We start from the raw sequence: 8,033 nt of genomic DNA, 5'->3' as shown, positions 1-8,033 counted from the left end.
TGCTTTATAGTTCATGGTTAGATGTGATTCTTTATTAAATGGCTCAGAAATAGAATTACTGTCATTTTTTAAATTTGGAAGGCATAGAGACAAAGAGATAGGAATGTAATGAAAGAGCTAAACTCTTCATGTCCACTCCATGAGTGCCTGAACACTTGGGGTTAGGTCAGCAGAAAAGGCACTCAATCAAGGTCTCCTAGGTGGGTAGCAAGAGCAGTTATCTGTCTCCCAGGGTCTGGATTATCCGGAAGCTTGAGCCAGGTTCTAGAGCCAGAAATGAAACCCAGGTACTCTGACATGGGATGCAGGCATCTTAACTGCTAGGTTACATACCTGCTCCACAAATGAAATATTCTAGCACAACTGAACACTGAAATGCTGAACTGAAAGTTGACCTATCATAAATTTATGTGATAATAAACAGAAACACTAAGGACATTCTGAATATAATTTAGCCATTTCTTTCCCTCCCTAGGACTCCTGGAAAAGGATGACATGAGGCAGCTGTGGGAACCTCTTCGGCGTAGACACTTGAAAATTATTTTTTTTTATTGGAAAGACAGTACTGGGTTATGCTGCAAATTTGGGCTTTAGGTTTTGTAATTCTCTTTCATGAAATTAATTTTATTTTCCATTTAGAGTTCTGATGGTTTCTTGTAGTAATAATTATTCCTTTTTATGCAGAAGTGTAAGTTTACTTACTTAGAGCTTTGAACATAGTAAATAATCCAAAGGAGATAGCTGCTGTTGAGAGCACTGCATTTCTAGTAATAATGTCTATTACTGTATGAGTGTCTCTAGAGTAGTTGCCACAGACTTGGTGTTCTTTTCCTTTTGAGAATTACCCTAACAATTACCCCAGGAGGCCAATGAAGTGATCCTAACCACCCCCAAACTTAGAGAAAGCAAATGAGGACATTGATTACATCCTGGAAGGTCTTTATTTGTGGTGAAGAAATAAGCAGAACTCATCATACATTTTGGTTATTAACATCAGTTTTGTTTAGATAATTCTGATTTCCTAAGCTGGGAATTTGTACAACTGTTGCATGTGCATGTATATTTTGCTGCATCAAAGTAGCTGTTATATGTTATTCAGATTTTATTTTTTTATGTTCTCAGAGTTATACTGTAGGATTTGTGTCTAGTAAAATATAATTCTTGCCTCACGTGCATTTGCGATTGTCTTTTAATAAAGAAATAAGAATTTTAATTACTGTTTTCTGAAGGCCAACCTCATATGTATTTAAATTTCATAGTAGTTCTGCAAAGTCGGTGTTTTATCTCTGCAGATGAGGAGACAGATGCTGAGGAGCAAGATAATTGGCTCAAAGTCTTGTTACAGACTAACATGTTGCAGGACCTGGATTGGAACCAAGACTGGTGAGTTAAGTACATGTTGTCTCTACTACTCAAACCTGAATTACACAGTTCTCCATATTTCTTTTTATTGTGCCTTGTCTTCACTCGAGTTTGGCTTACCAGTCTCTCTGGTCCATCCAGCTACAGAAGCTGGGGATGTTGAAGTAGGGCTTGGGGATGGGTATAGGCTTCAGTGCTGCTGACCAGGGTAGGGGCCAGCCAATGAATGATGATGGCTACAGTTCAGCTAGGGGGGAAGTATGGCATCTGTTTGATGGCTGACATTACCAAGAAGGCACCAGACCCTGGACAGATGCTTCATGAGGTGGAGAACACACTTCAAGCATCATGTTGAAAAATGTGTTTCTCTTCTTGTCTCACTGGAGTCAGCCTAACTGGATTCTTTAGCTGTCTTTTCTTCCCGGGGCATCTCAGTTTCTGGGAAGCTTGCTTCTGAATTTTGGAAAGGAAGAACTTTTGGTGTGGACCATCACTCTTTCAGCTAGGGTTGGCTTTTGCTGGTTCAGAGCTTGCACTCTTGTCCAAACTCTTTTCTTCCTCAAACTGCCAGCTGCCTCCATGAAAAAAGGAAAAAATAGCAGCACCCTAGGTTCATTTTCTTATTCATTCCATGATGCTATGTTATCTCTTTGTCCTAATGTAGTAAGTAGCTGATCTAATAATCTAACACATTTTAATTGACTAACACAAATGTGTTAGAGGAAGACCTGACTTTTTTTTTTTTTTAAATAGGGAACTCTATGCTGTCTGTCTTGATCCAACTCCTTGGTGACATTAGCCATGAGAATTTTAATCTACAAGCTCTGGGAAGACACAAAACTCATGAAGTGTGGGATTCTCTTGTCTTTTTTTTTTAGTGCCTGTTTGTTGAAGGACGTAACAGTGACCGTTGAATGACAGAGTGGCTGTTTTTGGAGGTAGAAGCACACAAGTGTCCGAAAAACAGCATCTAAACAGGAGATGAAGTGATTTGCTCTTCACATTAGTTGGCAGGTGCATTCTTTTTCAGAGAGTGAAGATGATACAGAATCCAAGTTAGAGAGGGCAGTTTGTAGGGAGGGAGGTGCGGTTGGGAAAATGAGCTTAGAGTGAAGCCTTTCTAATAGTGTTCTCACAAGCATGCATCCAATAAAAGCAATTTGAAAGATGAAATTTAGCCATTCCTTAGCATTATATATATGACAGTGTCATTGACCCTGTTATCATAAATGGCTATGATTTTTCAGGGTGCTGTATAATAGTTGTTTATACTCTAGGGAAAATGAGAAGACTTGGTATATGTACTTTAGAAAATAAAATATTGGCAATCTATCACAGATTACCATTTTTATTATAAAATTTTAAAATTTAAAAGCCATGTTTCTTTCCACCGTGACTATTATGGACATGAATTGGTTGTTCAACAAGTACTTGTTGAACCCAATAATAAACAATTGAACAGATGAGTAAAAGCCTATTGATGAATTTCTTGAGAAAAAATAAATCAAGGATTGGATTAAGATGGAGGAAGAGAGGGAGCTTACTGTTGTAGAAGATAGTATGAAAAAAGTGGAGAGAGTACAGTCTCAAGGAAGAGTTAGGGAAAAAATGGCAGAGGAAACTCCACACAAATTAGAGGGACACTGTGGACCATATGCAGGGTGTGGACATGCACAACTCAGAAACCCAGCAGCCAACAACCTCAGCAGCAGCTCAGGAAGTGAGACCAGACTGGAGCAACCCAAGCCACTGGTGATAAAGTTGCAGAAAGATCCTGGTGGGAATCCAGCTAGGAGCCCTAGGTAGGACAGTGTACCTGCCATGTTTCTGTCTCCCTGACCACCCTGAAACTGGCATTCTGTAACAAGCTGATAGAGAGCAGGCATCATTTTGGACATATGTAATAGATGCACCAGTGTCTGCACACCCAGCAAACAGCAGAGCAGAGAAACTTGAATTTGGTGGGGGAGAACTGATGGAGGGCTGAGTGCTCATGACTGTGGGAGGCTTGTGTGCTGGGACTGTGAGAACACTGATGCTGTGTGGGAGGGCTCAGTGTGTGGCTGGGACTTTGGGCAGTCACTGTGGGAAGTTGCATGTACTCAGGGCTTGCTGATTATCTGGTGAGGATCACTGCATATCAGTCTCCCACATATGTGCCAGGGGGTCAGAATATGTGTGGAATCCACTGCTGCTTTCCCAGGAGCATTACTATAACTGGTTTGGAAGTATAGCAGCCAGAATTCAAATCAGCCCTCATATAGAATCCCAGTATTGTAGGAGATGGCTCAAACCCATTATTAAACAACAGCTCCCTCTCCTGTCTTCTGTGGTGAACTATTTCTAACATGCTTACTATTTTAGAATTAAGTGTTGTTTTATTGGCATCTTACGTATTGCACTATAAAATTTAATTTATCAGGTACATTTTTCCTTTTTCTTTTTTTAAAAAAGATTTATTTATTTACTTGAAAGTCAGAGTTACACAGAGAGAGAAGGAGAAGCAGAGAGAGATAGGTCTTCCAACTGCTAATTCACTCCCCAGTTGGCTGCAATGGCCAGAACTGTGCCTATCCAAAGCCAGGAGCCAAGCATTTCCTCCGGATCTCCAGTGAGGGTGCAGGGGCCCAAGGATTTGGGCCATCTACTACTGTTTTCTCAGGCTATAGCAGAGAGCTGAATCAGAAGTTGAGTAACTGGTACTCAAACTGGTGCATATATGGGATGCTGGTACTCTGGGAAGAAGCTTTACCCACTATGCCACAGAGCTGGTCTCATAGTATATTTTTCAAGGATTTTTTTTTTTTGCTTTGAATTTCATTCTTTAAACAGCATTTTTTTTAACTTCTTTAATGGATATAGATTTCCAAAGTACAGCTTATGGACTGCACTGGCTTCCCCCACCCCCCCGATGACTTCCCTCCCACCTGCAACCCTCCCCTTTCCCGCTCTCCCATTCATATCAAGATTCATTTTCAATTTTCTATATATACAGAAGATCAGTTTAGTATACATTAAGTAAAGATTTCAACAGTTTGCACCCCCATAGAAACACAAAGTGAAATATAATGTCTGAGTACTCATTATAGCATTAAATCTCAATGCACAGCACATTAAGGACAGAGATCCTACATGAGGAGTAAGTGCACAGTGACTCCTGTTGTTGACTTTACCAATTGACACTCCTGTTTATGGCATCAGTAATCTCCCTATGCTCCAGTCATGAGTTTCCAAGGCTATGGAAGCCTTTTGAGTTCTCCAACTCTTATCTTGTTTAGACAAGGTCATAGTCAAAGTGGAGGTTCTCTCCTCCCTTCAGAGAAGGGTACCTCTTTCTTTGAAGACCTGTTCTTCCCACTGAGATCTCACTCACAGAGATCTTTCATTTAGGTCATTTTTTTCTTTTTTGCAAGAGTGTCTTGGCTTTCCATGCCTGAAATACTCTCTCGGGCTTTTCAGCCAGATCCGCATGCCTTAAGGGCTGATTCTGAGGCCAGAGTGCTGCTAAACAGCATTTTGAAAAGAAGTTTTTGGGGCCATGCTATGGCATAGTGGGTAAAGCTGCTGCCTGCAGTGCTGGCATTCCATATGGGTATGACTTTGAGTCCTGGCTGCTCCACTTCTGATCAAGCTCACTGCTATAGCCAGGGAAGGCAGTAGAAGATGGCCCAAGTGCTTGGGTTCCTGCACCCACATGGGAAATTCAGAAGAATTTATTGGCTCCTGACTTCAGATCAGCCCAGCTCTGGTCATTGTGGCCATCTGGGGAGTGAACCAGCAGATGGATGATCTCTCTCTCTCTGCATCTGCCACTCTGTAATTCTGCCTTTCAAATAAATAAATAAGTCTTGAAGGAAAGAAGTTTTAGACTTTGATTAAGTGTAAATTATCCCTGTACTCAATTATAGATTTTAATTTTTTCTTGTATCTAGGAAATCTTTGCCTAACAAAGTAAAAAAATTTCTTCTATGATTTTTTTTTCTGGAAGTATTGTAGTTTTCAGAACTACAGTTAGATCTGTGGCATATTTTCAATTTTGTAAATAGAAGCTATTTTACTGGAAATTAGTATCTCATTGTGCTAACACCATGTGTTGAAAATGCTATACTTTCTCCCCTGCACTGCAATAGTGCCTCTGTAGAAAACCTGTTCACTGCTTGTGTTTGGATCTTCTCTGGAACCTCTTTTGTGTTCCAGTCATCTGGCTTTCTGTATGACAACAGCACACTTTAGGTTAGTATAAATTTATAACACTTAAAAATCATCTCTTTGATTTTATTATTTTTTCAGAGTTATTTTGGCTATCCTAGATTCTTTGCATTTTCATATGCACTTATATCAGCTTGTTACTTTAAAAATAACCAGGTTGCTAAATGAAAGATCTCTGTGAGTAAGATCCCAGCAGAAAGAATGGGACATCAAAGGAGATACCATTCTCTGATGGGAGGAGAGAACTTCCACTATGATTATGGCCTTATCTAAATAAGATCAGAATTTGTGAACTCAAGAGGCTTCCATAGCCTTGGCAGCTCGAGATAAGAGCCTTGAGTGATTACTGACATCATAAACAAGACTGTCAATTATTAAATCAACAATGGGAATCACTGTGCACCTGCTTCCTATGTAGGATCTCTGTCCTCAATGTGTTGTACTATGTGAATTAATGGTAAAACTACTACTCAGGCTGGCGCCATGGCTCACTGGGCTGATCCTCTGCCTGTGGCACTAGCACACTGGGTTTTATTCCCAGGTGGGGTGCCGGTTCTGTCCCGGTTGCTCCTCTTCCAGTCCAGCTCTCTGCTGTGGCCCAGGAAGGTAGTGGTCATTTGGGGGGTGAACCAATGGAAGGAAGTCCTTTCTCTCTGTCTCTCTCTCTCTCTCACTGTCTAACTCTGCCTGTCCAAAAAAAAAAAAAAATCAGGCAGACTTTATCTTCTTTTTTTTTAAGATTTTATTTATTTATTTGACAGGTAGAGTTACAGACAGAGAAAAAGAGAGACAGAGAGAAAGATCTTCCTTCTGTTGGTCACTCCCCAAATGGCCAGAACTGGGCCAATCCAAAGCCAGGAGCTTCATTCTGAGTCTCCCACCTGGGTGCAGGGGCCAAAGGACTTGGGCCATCTTCCACTGCTTTCTCAGGCCAAAGGAGAGAGCTTCAAGAGAAGTGCAGCAGCAGGGACTCAAACTGGAGCCCACATGGGATTATGGCACTGTAGGCAGAGGCTTAGGCCACTACACCACAGTGCCAGGTCCCAGACTTTATCTTGAAACTTAACTTTACTCTGACTGAAGTTATCCCATCTCATAGATATTCATCTGCATGTTCAGGCTGTTGAAACAGGATGTAGTATAAAATGCTAATGGACCACATGATTTGTGAGCTCATTTCCTTTAGCAATAAAATTTTTTGTATGATATGTTATGCCCACTTAGATTGTCCCCAAAGACCACCAAGGGGCCTATACCATTGTAAAACACATGAGTTTTATTGCAGGTCTGGGCTTGGGTGATCAACTATCACTGATGCCTTGGGTCTGGTTGAAAGCCCCAACTTCAGTGAATGGGGTTTTTATAGGGTTTTCAGAGACAATCTATACATTCTAGCACCATTCAGCAAATCATCTCATTCCATAGGAAATTCAAAGAACATCTCTTAAAATTGATTAGTGCATCCAGCGGCAGGCATGGACCTATTAAAAGTGGTGGGATGGCTTTTGGGGTTGATGCCTTTTAAAATGATTGGCTAAGTATAGGGTCTGAGCCACTAGGGTGTATGTGCCAAACTGCAGGGTCTCAGGATATTATCAATTACCTTAAGTGCCTGAAAAGACACCTGAAACTTTAGGTATCTCCCTGCTATCTGATGATTGGCTGTTGCTAGGTGGGGTTTATTGCAAGGGGAGTTCATTTATTTATTTTTTCTTTCATGAGCTTCAGGGTTCAGGGCCGGTCAGGCCCGAGTTACAAGATGGAGGCCTATTCTAAAATAGCTGCGCTTTGATCCAGGCTCAGGTCTCTCAGAGATACAACACAGTTTACTCATACATTCACCTACTGAAGAATATCCTGTTTCAAAATTTAGTTTGATTTTTATATTATTGCTCATGTGGAAATTTGATTTCTTCAATCATTGCAGTTGGATAATGTTTGCATTTTGGATTAGTCCGGATGTATTCTTCCTCTTTGTCTTTTGAAAAGTGTGTAGAATTACATTAGTTTTTCCCACTTTTTCTCCAGTTTTATGGATGTCTTCATCCTGTCACAATGAAATTGATTATGAAAACAGGCTGGTGTTCAGACATCAGGACAGACAAGTGCTTTTGGGTGCTTGGCTCAGGGGCAGTGGTGTGGCATCTTTATGTTGACACTATCCTTGCTGACAGAGGCCATGCCATGCACTGAGCAGTACTCTGGGGCCTGTTTGGCCATGTCTGAGATTAATTCTAGGCAGCCAAGGCATGAGCCAAAATTTGCATGGAGCTAAGGCCTCACAGCCAGCATGATTCATGTAGTAGCCAGTCCTGAAGTGAGCAATCCTCTGCCTGCAACAGGAAGTCCACCAGAGGCACACTCACTGTCCTCTGTGAGACATGGGGAACTCCTGGCCACACTGCCATGGGTCCTTGCCCCTTGTAGAGACTCCAGCTCCAGGCTCCACCTCTGTCACTGTG

The sequence above is a fragment of the Oryctolagus cuniculus genome, unplaced genomic scaffold (genome assembly GCF_964237555.1).
Source record: "Oryctolagus cuniculus unplaced genomic scaffold, mOryCun1.1 SCAFFOLD_77, whole genome shotgun sequence".
In the NCBI taxonomy this organism is placed as follows: Eukaryota; Metazoa; Chordata; class Mammalia; order Lagomorpha; family Leporidae; genus Oryctolagus; species Oryctolagus cuniculus.
The sequence above is the reverse complement of the archived record's forward strand: the minus strand, read 5'-3'. Positions refer to the sequence as shown.